Genomic DNA, 21986 nt, shown 5'->3' on the forward strand with positions numbered 1-21986 from the left:
TACTTAACTATTTCCTATGTATCGGAATATCCTAACATCCCCCCTTAAGAACAACTTGGGATAGGATTGAAGGATTTACAAATATGACACAATAGGAGAAGGAAGGAGGCACTAGAGCCTATCCCCCCTTAGTGACAACTTCCTGAACTCCAACCATAAATCGAAGTTTAGTGAACTTCGCCTCTGTGAGAGCCTTTGTGAAGATGTCTGCAACTTGATCATCTGTTGAACAATATTGCACTTCAAGAACATGGTCGTGAATGAGCTTTCTGATGAAGTGCATGTGCAGTTCAATGTGTTTGCTGCGCTGATGTTGGACTGGATCTTTGCATAGTTGAATGGCACTTTGATTATCACATCAAAGTGTAGTCGGATGCTGCTGCTGAAATCCAAACTCTGACAGGATCTGACGAAGCCATAAGGCTTCCTTACTAGCTTCTACGGCACCACGATACTCTGCTTCTGCTGATGAAAGAGAAATGGTAGCTTGTTTCTTACAAGCCCATGTAATAGGTCCTGAACCAAGAGTGAACACATAACGGCAGTAGACTTCCGATCATCAGGGTCACCAGCCCAATCGGAATCAGTGAAACCAACCAATAGAGGAGCTGCTTCGGCACTGTAATGAATCCCAAACTGAACTGTACCTCGAACATAACGAAGTATTCTTTTAGCTGCTTTCCAATGACATTCACGGGGGTTTTGCATGAACCGAGCAACAAGGCCAACAGCAAAGGAAAGGTCAGGACGAGTATGGGTTAGATACAAAAGTTTTCCTACAAGTTGACGGTATAAGGTAGCATCAACTTCAGGAGAATTACAAGTGACTGAAAGTTTGACTCCAGACTAAAAGGGAGAAGGGGCTGGCTTACAGTCTTCCATGTGAAAATGACGTAGAATATCACAAGCATACTTGGACTGGGAAAGGGAAATACCCTCCTTGGATTGCAAGACTTGAAGACCGAGAAAATAGTGTAAGTGTCCTAAGTCTGTCATTTCAAATTTCCTTTTAAGGCTAGACTTCACATGGTTTATAAGGTTGGGATCACTACCAGTAAGGATAAGATCATCAACATAAAGAACAAGGATGATAAGAGAGTTGCCCACTTTCTTGGTGTAGACAGTATTGTCAGAATGACACCTAGAAAAGCCAGATTCTAAAAGAAAGCTATCCATTTTGGCATACCAAGCCCGAGGAGCTTGCTTGAGACCATAAAGGGATTTCTTAAGTCGACATACAAGGCTGGAGTCTGTTTGTATGAAGCCAATGGGTTGTTCCATATAGATTTCTTCATGCAAGTCCCCATGCAAGAAGGCAGATTTAACATCCATCTGATGGACTTCCAATTTGAAAGAGGCAGCAAGGGAAAGAACAAGGCGGATAGAGTTCATTTTGGCAACAGGGGAGAAGGTTTCAGTGTAGTCAATGCCTTCAACCTGTGAAAAACCTTTAGCAACAAGACGAGCTTTATGTTTATCAACTTTCCCATCTGGTCCATACTTGGTTCTGTAAACCCATTTGCATCTAACAAGTTTTCGTCCCTTTGGTAGAGGAACAAGATCCCATGTATCATTTGCCAATAATGAATGATATTCTTCATTCATAGCTGCTTCCCAATCTGGATGGCCTGAAGCTTCTGCAAAGGTGTCAGGATCATAATTTACTGGAGCTTGAGCCAGTAAAGAAGAGGCTCTCTCGAACTGAGAACGTGTGCGTCGCTGATCTGTAGGATCACCAGCAAGATCACCTGCTGCATCTCGAGTAGCACGAACCCATTTTGGAAGCTCAGGAGCTGAAGGAGGATCCTGAGATGGTGGGGGAGGAATGTCATCCTCACTTTCATCATCTGAAGAAGAAATGTTTTCAAAAGTAGAAGAGATAGGGAGAGGTGGCACAACCGTCGGACTAGGCTCGCAGGCCGATATATTTTCATCAAATTTTACATCTCTTCTAATGATAACATTTTTGGACTTAAATGGAATAAGTCTATAGCCTTTGACATCTTCAGAATATCCAACAAAAGTACATTTTTCACTCTTAGGTTCTAAAGCTTTATGCTTTTCATCTGGAATATGGGCCCACGCTTCACTTCCAAAAACACGAAAGTGACTTACATCTGGTTTGATTGAGCTCCATGCTTCTTCTGGAGTGATATTCTTTAAAGCCTTAGTAGGAGTGCGATTTATTATGTAATTTGCACAGTTAATTGCTTCTGCCCAAAAACTAAGACCAAGTCCTTTAGATTGTAGCATACAATTAGCCATTTCCTTTAAGGTGCGATTCTTCCTTTCAGCTACACCATTTTGTTGTGGAGTATATGGAACAGTATGTTGCATTTGAATTCCATTCTCAGTGCAATAGTTGATGAATGTGTTTTTAACATATTCTTCGCCATTATCAGATCTTAACTTAAGAATTTGATGTCCAGATTGTTTTTCAACAAAGGCCTTGAAGGCCAAAAAAGTGTTAAATACTTCACTCTTGACTTTTAAGAAGTATACCCAAGTGTGTCTGGAGAAATCATCAATGAAGGTTAAGAAATACTTGCAGCCAGAGAATGACACAACTGGAAGTGGACCACATAAATCACTATGCACAAGCTGTAAAGGGGCTGAGGCGTGCCAAGAGGCACGTTTTTCAAAACTGTCTCGATGATGTTTTCCGAGTACACATCCGGAACAAACACCATCTCTGCAAGATACCATAGGAAGACCTGTCACCATATTTTCTTTACATAGATGCTGAAGGGAGCGATAGTTTAAGTGACCAAATCGCTCATGCCAAAGTTTGCTCACTTCATCGTTATGAGCAACAAATACTGAGGGAAGATTTGATGACCCAAAGTTGTGAAACTTATACAACCTTGTAGAATCATCAGCAATGCCAGTAGCCAAAATCTGTTTAGGATCTCTTAAGTCCTTGATTACAACATCATGAGGTGAAAATTCAACGATTTTACCTTCACCTGAATGAGTTATCTGATATACAGATAGAAGGTTGCAGGATAAGGTTGGAACACATAATACATCATTAAACTGACCATTGTCTAGATGAATAGTTCCAGTCCCTACAACATTAAGAGATCTATCATCACCAACATATATATTTTTGGTGTTACAATCATTTAAAGAAGAGAACATGGCTTTGTTTTTGGCCATGTGATAAGAAGCTCCAGAATCAATGAGCCACTCATAAGAATGAGAAGAAGAAGATACATTTAATGCATAGCCAGACCGAGATGCTTGACAACCACATGCAGAAAGTGCCATTCCTGAAGATGAAGTTGAAGTTGAAGATTGCCCCAAATGGATGTTATGCTTCTTCATTGCTGCTTCCAAGGCTTCCATCTTCTTAAAGCATTTTGATTCTAAGTGGCCATCTCGATTACATGCAATGTCTATCAGTCTTCTTCCCTTTGTTTTTATTTGTCTTATCATTTTGTTGAAATGATTTTTCATTTTGGGGCTGAAATTGCTTAGGACCCTTGTTTGGTTTAGGACCATTCTTTTTAGGATATGACTTCTTAGGATTCTTTGAATTTGGTTGCTGCTGGGCGGCTAACGCTTTCTTGGAAGAGTTTCCAAGATTAAGAAGACCAAGGTGTAAGAGTTTTTCTTGTTCTCTTATTAAAGAATCACAAAAAGAGTCAAAGGAAGGGGGCTTGTAGTCTGTTCCTTGAGAAATGAAGGCTTCTCTTGTAGAATGGAAGGTGGAAACAAACACAGAGTAGGCTGGTCCCAACTTTGTAAGAATGGAATAGATAAGGTTACTATCTTCTTTCTTAACTTTAACACCTTCCAAAAGATATCTAAGAGTCTTGAACTTGGACAAGAAATCTTCAATGGAAGAAAAATTATTATGGTCCAATGTAAGCAACTCATTTTCAAGTTGATGGGCTCTAATTTCATTTTTAATCCCAAAAACTTTATTGATTTGTTTCATTGCTTCATCAGGAGTATCAATTTCTGTAATATGGAATCTAAGATCTGGAGAAATAGACATCCCTATCAATCCACGTGCTTGATCTTGCCTATTTTTCCATTTAGCAGTCTTATCTTCATCCTTCGGTTTCTTTTCTTGGCCTAAGGCTATTCTGTAGAGACCTTTACTTCTAAGTAAATCTTCAATGTAAGCCAACCATTGGAAGTAGTTGGTGCTGTCAAGGGTAACTTGGTATTGACTTTCCATTTCAATGGAAACTGAAGCTAAAGATGCTGAAAATAAGTGTTCCAATGGATAGATCTCGAAAAATTAGGCTGGTTTAAAAAAACGGCTCTGAAAACGGCTTCCGGATGAAGAAGTTATGGCTTTTTGAAAAAAAGTTGTTGAAGTTGCCGACGAAGTGCGGGAATGTGCGGAAATGAAAAAGTCCGCCCCCACAAAATGGAGACTTGAACCCAAGACCTCTACTCTCTTAAAATAGTTTTGAACCAATTTATCTATACAAAAAATTTGAGAGAGAGAGAGAGAGGGGGGGCTTTGGGTTGCGTGCTTGCTTTGAGAAAGCTCTTTTTCCCTACAAAACAAAAAACACAAAACCCAACACGGACATGCAAAGAAAACGAACCTTATGGCTCGAAGTTAGCTTTAGCTGAAAAACTAAATATTTTCAAAAATGAACCTTGCGGCTCAAAGTTAGCTTTGGCCGGAAACTAAATATTTTCCTCAATGTTTTTGATTTTCCGAGATCACCCTAAGGCGCAGGGAAAAGAGCATACGCATGAGAAAAATCCTTCCTTTTTGTTTCTGATTTGCCCAGATCGCACAGAGTCGCAGGGCAAAGAGCATACGCAGAAATGAAAGGTATAGATCCGGTAATAAAAAGGCTAAATAAACCGAAACCGAAATAAACAGAGAGAAAATAACAGTAAACTGCAAATAAACACTGTATACCTCCAGATCTTAAAAATGACACAGCTAGGGCTACCGGAAACCTTTTCGTGTGAAACGAAAGGGGTTCCTCACTGGAACAGATGCTCCCAACACAACAGAGCAGTCCTCTCGGCCCGAAAGCAATCAGAAACACCAGATCTAGGAAACGATAGTCGGATGCAGTTCTACCGGCTTCAGATTTGGATCACCAACGGACGCGGCCCTCAAATAACTCTGATACCATGTAGGAATTTACAGGGTAAGTTCCTCAGACAGAACACCAAAAGGACACCGCTCACAACCAGATCGCAGATCAATACACCAGTATTTTAACGTGGTTAAAACCCTCAAAGAGGGAAACAGTCCACGGCCTGAGCCAACGCGACCACTTCAGGCAATTAATTAATAAAAGAATGAAAATTTACATATGTTTCTCTCATGCACGGATTACCCTACAAATGACCCTCCATGCGCTTTAAATAGAATTCATGGAACAATCGGGTGTCAAGCCATGGATCAAGTGTCGGTAATACCCAGGAGAGAATGAACCGTCGGATCACTACATATCATGACCGTCGGATTGTAAGTTACAAAATGTACAACGGTAAAGAAACACATTTTACCTAACTCTATACCTAACTCTACACTAGACCAAGTTGTACTTAACTATTTCCTATGTGTCGGAATATCCTAACAAATAACTCACGTGGTGGGGAGGTAAGTTTTGCATTTTATATTTGAGTTCAATTTCCAAGTAAATTTATCTTATTATAATAAGATTAAAAGTATCCATGAGGTGTAGATTAGTAGGTTTGTGTGGTTTAGTTCTTGCTAGGTCTCAGGTTCAAACCTCATTAAAAGGGATTGTGGATGGAAACCACTTTGGAGGAATTAAAACTATTCCAAAAAACATTCATGGGTTTTCATGGTTTAAAAATAGATGTTTGAGAAATCACTTTAAATTCCTTTACTCAAATATTGATATATTTAATATATGAACAATCAAATATTTAATAAATTATAATTTAAATCTTTTAAATATCTCAATCATACAAAGTGTGGATTATCATGATTTATAAATCACTTCAAATTCCTTAGCTCAAATTTTGATATTTTTTAAATACATGAACACTCTAATTATGAATTTTCATGATTAAAAAAAAAGGTTTTGCGCCAATAAAACAAAATTAAAAATAATAAAAGCACATTAAATTCCTTTGCTCAACTAACTTCAATACACCTATAGGCATTTCTATTTCAACTCATTGTGGATGTGGGCTTGTAGATTTTTTTTATTTTTTTTAAATGGATGGAAAGGATTTGATTTTTTGTTTTTTGTAAGTCGAAGAGTTTCTATTAATAAAAAACATATACAGAGATGACAAAATGCATGTGGTCTCACCCCAACTAGGTTTGTTGACCAATATGATAACCGTACAACATACAAAAAGTGAAATGCCCAGCTGAGAGGTCCATAGCCTTAGAGGCCTAACATACCAGAAAACTAGAAGAACAAGAAAGACACCAGTGATCATAATCAATTGCCTAAGGTAATTGAAGCAGGATTATCTGGCCCTGTACTTGGAGGAGGAGGAGGGCAATACATGCAATTGACATGATGCTCAAAGTCAGCAAGCCAAGTTTTCAATTTTTCAACTTTCTCCGTCAACAGATTTTGCCCACGCCAGACAACCACAACCCTTTCACGAACATGGCACTGGAAGTATTGGAATTGTTCAAGTTTTGCCATGACAAACTCACGCTCCTCCCTTCGGGCTCTATCGAGAGCTTCTAACCGCGAAATGACAGATTGAACCAGCTCCTGAATCACCATGGAAGTCCTAGAATTCCTGGAAGGAACACGACCTGCTGACCTTAGACGACCTTGACTGTTGCACTGACCTTGAGAGGCCATAGCACGACTGCGACCCTATCCTCTGCCACCTACACCAGTGCCACGACCACCCTGAATTAACATACTGTTGCTTCTGCTCATCATGGAGACGGTCAAAGATCTGCACCCCCCAAAGGTTCCATGACCCTGATCTGAATAAGAAAATTAGTTTTATTGTGCTAAATTCCTCTTCAGAATATGTAAAAGTGTTTAACGATTCATGGGGTTAATTGCAAGTTTTAACATGAGTTTTTGAGTGCTTTTATGTAAATTTCATGTATAAATTAACATAAACAAATGATTGAACAACAACATATAACATACATGAACATCACCAAAACAATATCACAACAACACATGATGAAGGAGTTCACTCGCCTAGGCTACGTCTCCTTGGTCCAACTTCCAATGGCTTGGCCCTCTCTATTATGCTCAAAAGTGTGAATACATCAGTTTACAATGCTCAAATAGCTCTAAAACCCGTTCCAATGGCTCCAAATGCCCAAAAATGCTTGTTTAGCCTCTTTTTGCTCCTGATTTGATAAAAAACTGAAGAAGTTATGACTTCCTCAAGTGTTTATGCTAATCGCACCTTAATTTCCCCAAAATCTGGCACCATCCTACAAATTTGCCTCCAATTTCACTAATCGAGCATTGATTTCGCCTAATTCCGAGCAAAATTGTTGAACACATTAAATGTCCTATAAGGCCTAAAATCCGAAAATTTTGGACATGTGGGGGGCCACGTGCCTAGGGCTAAGGCCAACGGCCCACCCCCACTAGACAAGCCCCCACTCCACTCCATTATGGTCCCGTGGGGTGGCACGCACCCAAGGTTGGCCCTTTCCCCGGAATGCGCCAAGTTTAAACATTAAATATGTGCCGCCAACCATATATAATAAGAACTAATGTATGACATGTTGGTAGGAGGCTTGGAATTATTGCTTGGAGGTCGCGGGTTTGACCCCCGATCGCTGCTGCTTGGACCTTAACCTGATTTTTGGTGGCCCTCGGGCTACCATGTGGCAGCCCCTGGCTGGGCCACGTGGTAGCCTATGATTGGCCACCAACCAAACAATGAAACTCATCCAAATTGCACCAATAATATTGTGCCACTTGGCACCACACCATTCATCAGAGGTCAACAATCACTTACATAATCACCCTGCCATGTAGGCATGCCTAGTTAGCACCACGTCAGCAATACAAACTGCTAACTGGGTTGTCTGCATTTTTTTTAAATTCGCGTGTTTAGGAAAACGAATAGAACATGTTTATGGGAGCATACAAAGTCTGTTTCACGCGAAACGAGTTGCGCCAAATTCAAGTTGATGAGCACTACACAGTCGTTCAGGTTCCACACTGATCCGACAACTTTGAATTTTGAGCAAAATTTTTGACCACCTGATTAGACCCGCATGCCCAACACCACGTACTAAACTTGCGCCCCGCTTTGAGCTTTCACCTCCCACATTCGGTGTGCCACCCTGAGCACCTGCTGGAGAAGATGAGCCTTCCACCTTTGCTTGGGCCAGGGCACGCGATGAGGGAGGACTAGGCTTCATGATGTAGTCCAGAAGGAAGCCCAGACCCCAGAGGCAATATCCAAACTGAACCAAAGGCCACCAAAATGAACCCAACACCTCACATACAAGAATTAGGAGCTCCAAAAAACAACCACCTTCCACCAGAGGCCAAGCAAACCCTGCCGCAGACTAAGAGGGGAAGATAATCCAACACAACAATTTACCCCACGAGAATTAACCACGAGACAAGAATTGAGTTAGACTAGAACAAGCGAATAAATCGAGGACATAAAAGACTAGAAGGTGAATAACAAGCAGCTCACGAGAATAATTGGAAAAGAGGGTTCCCAGAATCCAGACCGACACCAAAGCCGCAAGGCAATTCCGAAAGGGGGTTTGAAACTGGTAACCCCAAAAGGGAAGAACCACAGGACAATAATGCTCAAAGACCAACACCACCCATGAGCCAATTCTGCCACTCAAAAGGAAACAACACCATTAGGCGACTCGAACCCAATTAAACAAGCGAAAGACACCAAACACAGAAAACCCGAGAGGCACCCACTGAAAGACCAAGGCGAGAAGCCAAGAGAACGCAAAGTGACTAAACACAAAACTAACCAAAACCGCAAGCAACACGCCATCTGACTTAGGAAGGAGAGAGAAACTTTCACAATTTGTAGGAGGGAAAGAAAGTTTGTTGTATTAGGCCCATAGGAGGAGCAAAAGACAAACAACCAGCACCGATCTTTTCGAAAGAGATAGGGGCACAAAGGAGTGCACATCCCTCGGTGAACTAGAGAACAACCAAATAATTTTATGAATCATGCAATTTAACTGAGGGTGCGACGACACCATTGAAACACGAATCATAATAAATTTGTTGCACGCAGACAAGGGAGAGTTTTTCTCAGAAATGAGCCGAGAGACATTAACTACCGCGTGGTAGAGGCGCTAATGTCTTGTCATTCCCGCTTTAACCAAGAATCATCTGTCACATGACGGGTGGGTTCCATAACCTAAAACCCCATCGGGGAATGGAAAAGATTTGATTTCAACGAAATTTTCTTCGTTTGATAAATCCTTCTATGAGGGTGATTTCATTTACCGATTTCATCTTGAGCGTTCCATTTGATTTAATAATAATATTTTTTATTGAATTGATCAATCCACAGTTTTTGTGTTTTAATGGAGTTCCTTGGGTTTTCCATCTATAATATGTATTATAAGGTTTTATTTTTTCGCTCTTAATGGTTTTGAATCATAAGATGTATCCTAGAGTTTTGTTTTGCATAGCCAAGGTTAATTGTGCTATTTTTTAGGTTTATCACTGGTTTCTTCAGGTGATGTGTTAAGGCGAAGATCTAGGATAAGGAGCAATGTCTCATATTTGTTGGCAATCAGTTAGAAGATGGACGCACTCACCACGTAAACAAACCCTGACGAATTAATTATCCACGAAGCAACCACGCATTTAATTATCAATACATCTGTTAAAATAATCCAATTAAAATCTTCTACATTACTATGTATATAGCATTGCGCGTACATGTGCTCTCCAATGTTCATTTTATTATCAATATAGTTGTGTATTGGATCTTAGGTTTATAATAATATCAATAATAATCTTAATAATAATACATTCCTCTTTGAAATTGTATAGTGTTTCTGTGTGCATGTAATTAGGCCGATAGGCCTTCCTTTGAAAGGGACCTTTCGTCGTCCTTTTCATTCTGACGCTGACACCTGGCGAACTGACAATTAGCTTCATCTTTGTGCAGGATTGATTCTCATGTGACACGCGGCGTCAAGAATATCGCGGGCATAACCGCAGAGTTCTGAAATATCGCGGGCATAACCGCAGAATTCTGAAATATCGTCGTGTGTTCATGGATAGTCATGAACGCGGTTCTGCGGCGATATTCAAGTTTATATTTACTTTCCCATTAAGATATTTGGCTTTGCGTGTAACTGTCTATATCGCATATGTAAGCTGTAAGGAATCAGAATCAATGGTGGCCTCTTCATGCATTTTTATTTGAGAAATTACAGCATCCCGAATTTGTTTCTCCAGTGGAAGATTATCATCTTTTCCCTGCCTCTTAATTCTTGTATGCTATTGTTTAAAAAATACGCCTTGTGTGAAATTTTCTCTTTTGCAAGCGGCCTGCTTGTAGCTTTGTGTATGGGTGTTTAAAAAAAGCTTTGCATTATTGCATCTGCTCTCTGTGCATAATCCATTCCAATTTAAGGAGGGTTCTTTCTGTTCTTTTTCCATGCTTTTTAGACCACCATGAAATGCATGTTTTAGAACCTTGTTCTTTTTCTGTTTTGGAGTCTCAGTTTTCAATTAAATATTTGTTTCTTACAACTTCCCTGTATTTCAAATATAACATGTGATGCTCTTTCTGTCGTTCTTTCGAGGTCTATGATTTGAAAACTAAACTGCTTGGGTTTGCTGCGATGCAGGTTTAAGTGAAGTTTACCATAAAATTCAAGCTACACTGCTGCATATGGTCTTTCCTGTAACAGGGGAGATAGGCGCAGGTTCTGTTTTTTGATATTGACCTGCCTTTTCCCACGAATTCCTGAGTTTGCATTGGTGTATGGTAGTGCCCAATTGCTCAAACCATGTATAACCTCCCCTGCTGTATTTATTTCTCCTGAATTCACTGAAAGAAGCGAAGGCGCAATAACTTGAGGCTTTTCCACTGAATCCAAGCTCATCCTCGTACCCAAAGAGTAGTGCCCATTTCCAACAGGTTGAGGGTCCTCCAGTAACATGGCTCTTTCCTGAAATAAGCTTCCTTGTGATGTCAGAGGGAGACCTACAGAGGTAGCACAGGAAGATGTCTGGATGGAATGATCAAATATAGGTCTTTGCAAAAATCCAGAACTTTGAGGCATTGAAAGAGGCCCCTCATTTAAGTTTCTCAAACTTGGCATTGAAACTCCTTCATTTTCAGCTCTCATTTCAGAAGATATGATAGGTTTGTTAGCAGAATAAGTATCATTAGATATTAAAGTAACTCTGATACCATCTGTGTTCAAGGCATTAATTTCATTTGAAATTGTAGGTGCCTCGGGAGTTTTGAAGTGATGAACAGTAGAGTGGCTCTCAAAAGACTTGGACGCCGTTGAACAAATATTAGTTTTATCTGTGATATGGTCTGTTGAATCTGATCCAGGATTCTTATTAAATGGCTTCAATGTTGCAGCAGCACCATTCTCAGAATCAGCACAGGATATGTCCATTTGCATAGATAAGTTGTGCCTCAGATTTTCTAAAGGTATGGATGATACTCTCTCCTTTAATGCATCCTTCACAGAAATAGGTTGTGCCTGTGAATTGCTTTGAGACCCAGTTCTTTTTCCCAGACAATCATCTGCATATATATCTGCATGTTCCCCTGAAAAACATGGATTTAATTCATATTTAATAGCTCCACAGAATTCAGTTGAACATTTATTTTGGCCAAGTGATTGATTGACAATAACTTCGTTGCCTATACCTTCAATTACAGCATCTTGTTGATCTAATGGTTGGTTACTCATAGATTCTAATGAACGTGAGGCAGCACCTATTAAATCAACAGTTGTATGTTTAAGCATGCAATGTTGCATATTTTCATCAATGGCAACTGCTCCACCTGCACAGGACATCTGTGAAGCTTCACAAATAGTGGAAACTGTGGAATCAAGCTGAGCTTGAATTTCATTTGGCAGTTCATCTCCGTCAGTCTTTGAAGAGGTTCCTAAACGGTTTGGCACATATTCACTGGCTGACATTGCTACTGACTGTAAATCAGGGCTTGCCCTTGGTTCCCCATCCAGAGAAGAGATTTCTGTTGCACAAAACTGTTGAGCTTTAAAGCTCACGCAATCCCCAAGCTTTATGCTATAAGCTCGATTGCTGGTGGATCCAGCATCATAAATAAACTCGTGAGATTCCCTGCTAGAATCGGGATTATGAGCTGTCTTCCAAACATCATCCTTAGTATCATCTTCAACGTTCATTGAGTCATGCATTATATATGCAACTTTTTTCATTTTCTGTGAACTAAGGCTACCTTTAAAATGTCTCAGTCGTTTCAGTTCCATATTGGAAAACCCCAAGCCAGACCTTTTCAAAGATAATCCTGCAGCTGATTGTGTTGATTTTGATAGTTTTAAGGTCTTCATATTTGAGAAACGTCTTTCTTGTGAAAAGTGCTCTTTTGATTTTATCCTTCTACCATGACTGTGCACTGATGATTGTGTTACATGTACAGATGAACCTGCCTTATTCTCCAAAAGCTTTGACGCTGCAACACTCCCAGATTTTTGAGAAATTAATGTTTTATCGACAGACAGCTGATGTGAGTCAGATGGATCCTGTCGTACTTTCTCAATTGAACTCTGATACAAAAAACTTACCTCTTGTTCACCTTGGCCCTTTTCTGAGGTAGGTGACTTTCTCAGGCTGACTGATGATTGGCCTCTTGTATCTGTGCATGCTGCCATCTTTTGGAAATTCAAGCTTGACAAGTTCTTCATCCTTTTAAAAGTATAAAACTCCTCAACTTCCACAGATGGAGTACAATTAATTCCCTGAACTTTTGTTGTCTGTTTTGCTCTATTTCTTTTTGATGGAATAATAAAAGGCGAATCATGTTCCTTATCAGATAAATGAGATATAGATCTTCGAGGTGACTCCTTCGATTCAACAACAGGTCCTTGAGAAAGTGTTAACCCCTCTAAATGACTCTTATCCTTGAGTTCCAACATATCCATTGGCACACCATGTTGCTCATTGCAATGCCGTTTTCCAAATCCTGCTAAACTCAATCTGACCAGCTTCTGCTTGAATTTCTTTGTTCTCAAACTTCCCTGTTTGTTTAAGCAAGTCCATGCAGATGCATTCACATAACTGCTGGGGTATGCATTCATTTAGGCGATTAGCTGGTGAAGCTTTTGGAACCTGAAAAGACAAAAACTAACATCGTTTTAAATAAAATTAACTATTCTCGCCAACAACATGGTGAACTCTTATACATGGATGCTCTGGATTCAGCCAAGCAAACATGATACCCTTGTCAGCGGTAGCATTTTGGAAGAGGCAACGATCTAGAAGAAGGTTCACGTAGCTTTGCCCAATGGCCATGTCCATTAAATGGTTCCCCTGTTTGCTTCTCACAAGACTCTCTGCAAATCACATCTGCACTAATTCCTGCACATAGATTTTTTCATTTTCCGCATACATGGCACAATATAGGAAGCAATTTTTGATGTCTGAATTGGATAATGCATCATAACACCATCTTAATAGTGGATAGAGTTGTGGTTCAATGCGAGGATGCAGAGTATCTGCAGAAGAAGAAGAATCTGCATTTTAATGGAAGATAAAGAAGTCTCCCATTCATCTACTCTGCTTTTTCCCCTCATTGCTGCGGCCACTAAGGTTATGGCCAAACCAAAACCTTTACACTTGTCTGCAATATTCTTAGCACACTCCTGTATATCCATAGGAGGAGCAGGGTTGTCTTTGAAAGCAATTCTTCTGAATAACATCCATGCTTCATCGTTAGAGAGTGGTTGTTCTAGCTGTTCTGCTTCATTTGTACACCCTTCTCTTTCATCCCTAGAGGCTTCTGCTTCATCCATAGACGCTTTTGCTTTGAAATTACAGATCTCTTTGTTGCTCTCCATTTCCATTTTCGCGTCTCAATATTGCAATTTCTGCAATTCCAAAATTTAGGCAAAATTCTTGTCCGTTTTATATAAAAAAATCAGCAGAAAGGCTTCCATTTGCTATGCGATTAGCTTATTCCCTCAGCGGGTCTGAGTTCGACCCATGAAGACCTGCAGGGCAACCTCGTTCCCGGAAAATCGTCATTGAACTGTTTTAGCTGTTTGCCAGGTCCGAGCCCCGAGTTTATGTCAAACAAGGCAATTCCCGTAACGCTGGTTTAAATATGGTAAGCAAGATAAATAATAATTTTCACATTTTTATTTTAGTAGCCAAACAAATGCAGACACAGAGACATGAAAATCTCCCTGTAGAGCACACGTGACTTCTCTGAGTGAGAGTAATTTTAGTTGAAAGACGTGACGATACAGAGAAGGGGTTGAAGGTTGTATGGGATAATAGAAGTCCGAGGTTGCCTCCTTATATCACTGTCATTCCATTTAAAACTATCCAACTCTAAGGGATTAGCATCATCCAAGGCCAACTGTTCTGCAGTACTGTGTTCCAAATCCTCCAGTGTGCGAGTAGGAGCGACAACACATATATCTGCCATTGAACGCTTCTTCCTTGCCTTCATTTTATGTTTTGTAAACTTGGAACTTACAGTTTTCTCCTTATTTGGTTCGACAGCAAGACAGTGGTCCATGTGAGCATTTAACGCCGTGTTAGAAGTTGAGGAAAATGTTCTGCAGACTGAAAGCTTGTCTGGTATTAAATTCAGCAAGAAAACTGATCATTCTGTACATAATTTGCTATATGATCTACCTATTTACAATGCTACACATATCCTTTCATCCCCCACTGAACGTAAAAGCACCAGATGCATTTCACAGACACAAAGGCCAAAACATGTCAAACTCAAACCAGAGAACTGATCCTTCAATCTATAAAAGGTCCTTTCTATTTATTTACATGGCTGGAACGTAATAGATCTCTGACATTTTCCAGATTAGGCCTGCATGCATGCACGTTGAGAACATTATTTACTGTACAAATTGTAGATACCCATCATATCACATTTTGACAGTTACAGCCAGTCAAGCAAACGATGGGTTTTCCTGCATATATTCTCCTCTTAGTCCACATCAATAGTGCAGAGATCTGCCATAGAGAGGTCCCAGGTTCGCCTCAAGCAGTTTGATAGACATTACAAAGTTACAGATGCCCGAAGTATCACTCACCAAATAGTTGATCATCTCTTTAGAACAGAGGAGCAGTAAGTATAAATGGACATGAGAAGCCCAGCACTGAACATCTCTACCTTGAAGATCTAGCCTCAAAAAGGGAAATAAAAACCCTCTGTTTATTCTTTTTTACCTGTCCACCACAATCAATTTCTTGCCTGACAACTTAGAATCCGAACCAGAGATGCAGCAAAGCAGCTTTACAACGTTGGTATGCCTAATCTTTCCTAGAAGCTCTATCTCTGCTTGAAATCTCTTTTCTTGGACAGATCGTGGGTTCTCGTTATTCCAGATCCTTTTCACAGCAACAATATTACCATTTTCCAGTGCCACCTTGTAGACTTTGCCAGCATGTCCACTTCCAATAACATGATACTCTGTCAATCCATTCAGAATGTCTGACACTTCATGGCTTGAGAAACAGTAGTACCTGTTGCCCTTTGTTTAGAGTTGGAGTGGCTTTGCTTGGGGCATAAAAGCCAACTCCACTTTGGTAGCATTTCATTTGCCATTTTAGGAGATATTGGAAGAAAATTAACATATATTGATGGACTGAAAAGTAAAATATATTTCTCATTTTATCATCTGAGATATCGATCACCTTAGGAATCTAGATTATGCACCATTTCTAAATTTCTGTCTTTAGTGAAATCTTTTGACTTTACTATGCTCTAGTCTAAATGTGCTATGAAATGGTCCTTTTCTGGCTGCTTAAAGTAGCAAGAAGGGAAACCAGTATTTTTATCCCAAAATCCAGCAAGAATCGTTTTGGTTTTGATGGAATTGCACATATCAGATGTTAATTTTTACAATCTGTTTGCAGTAGAAGTGTTAAATTTTTACAATCTGTTTGCAGTAGAAGTGTTAAAGGGTGCCAAATCCATTTCTGCATTAAAACGAACAATTTTATTGATTCAAACTTGCAATTTTGACAAAGATTGACTGGCTCGATTTGGCTGATGGCAAACTGGAAAAGGATAAAAACATAGTGTTTAGCCTTCTTCCTTTGATATTCCCCTCAAAACCACTTTTGTGCATAACAACAATAGAGAATGACAAATGTTACTTTTGTTTTGTTTAAGTTAGTCGATTGTGAAGTGCATTTCCATGTGTGGGTTTTCGTTCTACAACTAATGCTTTTGCATGGTAACTTTGGAAGATTGTAAGTGATTTGTTTTAATATTTGCAAATCACAAATTTCGCCACTTCTCAATTACCATGTAAAACGCTGTAATTTACTTTTTATTTAAATATGAATGGTTTGGTTTTGGTTTTGTTCTTTTAATATCAAATCTACTGGTACGGGATAGTCATCGTGGTTATTGCCTTCGTCACTAGTGAGCTTTATATATGCTTGCCTATCTATAGAGATTTCTTCCTTTTAATAATCCTATCGGCCTCTCTTTGTACCTTTTGGGACAATTGCTAGTTAGGACCATATTCATTGTATTGTAGTTTAGAGAAATAAACATTTTTTGTTTTTTTCTTGGGATGTATATAGTGTAAGTTAAAAAATAGTAAGGTTATGGGTTTTAACATTGAATTAACGTCCACGTAATGTTGGTTTTCTTTTCAACAATTTTTGCTTTAATTTGAAATTTAAAAGAATGATTATAATGATGAATGTTAAAAGAATTGTTGTAATGATGAATGTTATTTAAATTAATTTAAAAAAAATAATGGTTTTGATTATTTTAAGTTTTAAGAATGTTGAGAATAAGACAATTAGTTTTTTAATTTTTTTTTTTTTTTTTTTTTTTTCTTTTTTTTTTTTTTTTTTTTTTTTCTTTTTTCTCTTTTTTATTTTTTCTTTCTTCTCTCTTTTTTTTTTTTTTTTTTTTTTAACTGCGGTGGCATCATACTCGCGTTACACGGGGTCGAATCTCACCGGTTGCTACCATAACTTCTAGAAAGAAGCGCCAAACTCGCAAGAACGGCCATCGGTTAAGACGAGACTCGAACTCTTGACCTGCACAACGGCACAGATGACTTAACAGATCGTCCGCTAGCCACGAGACAAAACCTCTGCGGGCCTACTTCATATTTTTCAACTGCTAATATAATAATTAAAAAAAAATACGTCTATTAGCTTATATCAACCACATTTTATTAATGTGATTGTGCTATTGTACAATTTAAAAAAAAATAACTGTAGTATAAATAACAACCACTAACAAGTCTAATATGCAATGTTGTTGCTTAGTACGTGCCTCTTATGCAAAAAGTAGTTGATAACAAAAGTATAAAAATTCCCTTATGCCCATGCATAAAGATCTTATATTTTTTTAATTATTAAAACTTATGATTTACAAGGTTCCATTTTGTAAACGACATTATAATAGTTTAGATCTTCTTCAACTTTGAATTTGTGTTTCTACTTTATAATATTAAAACACATTTTCAAAAAATTCTACTTTATAATATTAAAAGGCATTTTCAAAATATTAAAACAAATAAAATTGTTAAAGTTTTTAAGTTGGGAGATTTTTATAGTTGAATTCACAATATTAAGATTCAGTGAGTGTTTAGTTAAGACAATAAAATTTATATTTTGCATTAAAATAATTTATAACAAAAATTTACACAACAAATTATATCAATTGGCTTTTGTTTGTTGTCTATATTCTTAAATAACTAATGCATTTACAAATGCTTATAAGTCTTTACTTTGCTTTATTTGACAACTTGATATTTGAAGGCCTTATATGGCTCCTACACAAGTTGCTCACAAAAATCAGCATAGATCCATCTTAAATATAGATTTAACATGAGCCGAGAGGGATCCAATTTCTTCAGGTGTAATTTTTTTTATGAACCGACATTATTTAAATGTTTTGTATAGTTATTTAATTTTTTAATTTTTAGATTTTTCATAATTTTTATTTTGGCGGACATGAGCAAAATTTCAATTCATTTTTGATGACAGAGAGACAACGTTACACATCATACTAGGCTGTAGAATGAGCCTTTCGGCTCAATCGAGCTAGCTATTAAAGGTAAGTAAAAATGTTTAAAAGAAAATTATTGAATATCATAAAAATCAAGCTAGCTATTAAAGGTAGATAAAAATGTTTGAAAGAAAAAACATTATATAATATTAAATGAACACATAATTAATTATGAAAAGACATGTTGACTTAGGGGCATACCAAAGAGCTATAAAGATTTATAATGGAGGGGACATTGTTTTTTCTTATCAATACATTATATTATTTTGAAATATGTTGTTAGTAAATGAATAATTAAGTTTTAGACATTTTATATTTTTATGAAAAAACAATAGAAAAATATTTATAAGTATTGAGAGACTTTAAGTTATTAATAGATTAGATAGACAATAAATGTAAAATTGAGACTATAATATCAGTTCCAATTAGAAATCAATTTATGAAGGTAAAAAACAATTTCAATAATTTTTTTCATCTATATATATATATATATATAATTCAACTCAAATGTTGATCATCTATCTAAAGAAGTTGTATTAATGTAGGAAGGGACTCAAATGCAACGAGCATTTAGAAGAAGAACTTAGATTGCATTTTTAAAAATAATACAAAATCGCAAATGTGTTTGTTGGATGTTTTTGTAGTTGTTGCATTTTTAAAAATAATACAGCTTGAGTGGGCCTAATGGTTAAGAGCATGTGTTTCCTCCTAAGAGGTCACAGGTTCAAAACCAGAGGGGGGAGCATCTGTATGCCTTCGTAGACTTAGCAGTCAAATCGCTGCCCGGAGGTGGGTCCCTTGTCCCACAAACAAGGGGGTCTCATACACCAATTTGGTGTCTGGCTTCGCTATGACCTTAAAAATGGATATTATTATTATTAATAATAGTATTGGAGTTCTAGTAGTAAGACTTAAAAGATGACCTTAAAAATGGATATTATTATTATTATTAATAGTATTGGAGTTCTAGTAGTAAGACTTAAAAGAGATTTCGTTGAAAATGTTCTATTAAACTTAAAAAAATATTTTATTAAATAGTGACATAATAATTTTGGATGTTTTTATTATTATATTAAGTAGATTATATATGTTAATATTATATATAAAAATAAATCTCTATATAAAGTAATTTCACATTTAAAATATCATATATATATATATGAAACCACAAATTTTTTTTATAAAATAAAATGTGATTGTTAATTTTTTTCAAAAATTTGAGTAAGCTTTATATGAAACCACTAAAAAAGAATATTATAAAATAAAATGTAATTGTTAAATTTTTTCAAAAATTTGAGTAAGTTTTGTAAATTAGTTTCAAAAGTTATACATTAATTTTTTTTTTTTTGCTTGTTAAGACTAACCTAAGTATCCACGAGGGATTTGAACGGGTGACCTATAGCAAGGAGTGCCTTAACAGCGCACCCATTCACCTTCAATCCAAAGCCCCGTGGGCAAAAGTTATACATTAATTAGAAGACAAATATTTAGAAATAAATTTTTCATAAATATTGAGATTTGATATGTGTATTATTTTTCATAAATATTGAGATTTGATGTGTATACTATTATGAAACTTTTTTTGTTTATTTTGATTTTTATAAATAATGAAATTTTCATAAATATTGAGATTTGATATGTTCCATAAACGCTGAGATTTAATGTGTGTACTATTATGACATTTGATGGGATATATAATTTTTTTGATTTTTGATTTTTAAAATAACTGTGATTTTATATAAATTTTTATTTTTAAAATTCTATTCATAACCCCATAAAATTAGCCATTTCATATATATAAATCAATAAGAAAATAGAAATTTAAATTTCAAAAATTATTTTTTTATTTTCAAAATATCCAATTTAATAGTTAATTTTTTTTCAAAACTTTCCAATTTGGAAAAATATTGTTTATTTTCAAAATATTCAATTTAATAGTTAATTTTTTTAAAACGTTAATAAACTTTCTAAAATTTTCAAAGCTAATTGAATGAATGATTTTAATGACGTCCACCAGGGTAAGAGACCTAAATAATAAAAACTTTAAGTCATTTTCATATTCCTTTCAATGTCGGATCTTCGGCTATGAGTCTTGACTAGAAGGCTAGCAATCTGATTGATCTTATCTTTGTCAAATAGATAGTGCATGTTCTTAACCTTTAGATTGTTTTCATATTGAATGTGGATATCCTTATACGTTGCACACTCCATGACAAAGTGCCATTCCGTCTCCACCACACCCTTATCACAGAAAATGCAAGTTCTTTCTTTCCAAATTTCCTTAGGGATCTTCCACCCGACCATTTCCTCAAATGTGCCATTAGCACCCTTGCTTTTCCTTAATAACTACTCCTAAATATGTTTTCTCACCATAGTCACAAGTTGAATTGAACTCTTTAATCTAGTATGCTTTTTTACGCCCTTTGTGATAGGTCCACATGACAATGCTAAATTTTTCCATCACAATTTTTTTTATTTCTTCATTAGTCTAGGACATTTATGCAATATTCCATTCACTCGACGACTTTTTGTTTTGCTTAATCCAAATTTTCTTCTTATTATCTAATCCTTTTTCCATGGCTATCTTGAGCCAATGGTTATCCATTTTTCTAATATTATTTAAATAGCTGAACTCCGATGAAAAAATGCCTGCTTCCGCCAAAATGAAAAATGATTACAAAAGTATATTAAGCACGACGCTTTTCCACGTGCCAGCACATTGCCTCCAGTGGTGCAGTTCGTTAAGAGCACAAGCGGCGATACTATAAAAATTCGAGCTGAGTTATTCGTGTCATAATACCATACACCTTTCGCTTGAAAATGCCAGATCTTCCCAATTATACCCGGAGTCCAAAGAGATAAAAAAATCACAGAGGAAACCGGAGGATTATTCGATTGGTCCGTCCAGGGATTACGAAGAACGTACAAAATCAATACGTTAATGGGGGACCAGGACACCAGTTCATCCGGGTAAGATTCTTCATATTATTTTTACTTTCAATCTCTCTGAAAAGACTCAGATGCCCTCTATTTCCATGAGTTACAATGCTAATGTACCCAGTAGCAGACCAGCCCATACTAATAGCATCCTAATTACATAACCTTAATATCTTGATTTTTGTTCGTTATTCTGGGTGGGCAATATTTTTCGACTCAGAATTTTAGGGCACGGAGAATGATGTTTAGGTTTTATCTGTCTTGAAGTTGCCATTGCCTAGTAAACAATATACAATATGACCAAGATCATAAGCCTAACTATAACTTTAATTGCTACTATATTACATGAAACTGTAAATGAGATGAGAGATGGGGCGAACCAAAATATGTGGGTCGCCGGTTTCGCTGACAAGAGAGGTTTTGAAGTTTTCGCTCCAAGGTATGGGGTTTCAGGTTCTACGAGGGCCCAAGACATGAGACATATGCAAGGATAATTTGTTTTTTTCACCGAGAATAGCAAGGTGCACTCTACATTGCAGGTGGAAGATACACATTTAAGGATTATTTAATTTTTGAACCGTGAGAAGCAAGGTGCACTCAGCAGTGCAAGTGGAAGAAATGACCTTCTAAACACAGAGGTTTATGCCGGGTTTTTTTTTGGATTCTTCATTTCACTTATTAGATCCAAGATTATGGATCTATGACCATACAAAAAAGTATAGTTACTCTCGTCGAATCTGAGAGTTTTGTTGGCCCACAGCTAAAGTTAAAGAAATTTATTAAAAATGAATCATATAATATCCAATAGTCTTAGTCTAATAGAACACATACAGATGGCTATCTTTGCTTAATACTGCGTAGAGGCAATGTCGATAATATTGGCACCATATTGTGCT

General features: G+C 37.1%; 1 pseudogene across 1 annotated transcript in view; it reads left to right on the forward strand.

Annotated features, from left to right (window-relative positions):
* Window positions 1-20901: 20901 nt before the first annotated feature.
* LOC149245985 (F-box/kelch-repeat protein At1g16250-like) overlaps window positions 20902-21986 on the forward strand; it is a 72665-nt pseudogene continuing 71580 nt past the window's right edge. The window contains exon 1 of the transcript XR_016265550.1: window positions 20902-21123. The product of XR_016265550.1 is annotated as an F-box/kelch-repeat protein At1g16250-like (transcript). The remainder of the gene's footprint in view (window positions 21124-21986) is intronic.

The sequence above is a fragment of the Pinus tabuliformis genome, chromosome 7 (assembly GCF_031772625.1).
Source record: "Pinus tabuliformis cultivar Carrire ecotype Pingquan chromosome 7, CPIR1, whole genome shotgun sequence".
Classification (NCBI taxonomy): domain Eukaryota; kingdom Viridiplantae; phylum Streptophyta; class Pinopsida; order Pinales; family Pinaceae; genus Pinus; species Pinus tabuliformis.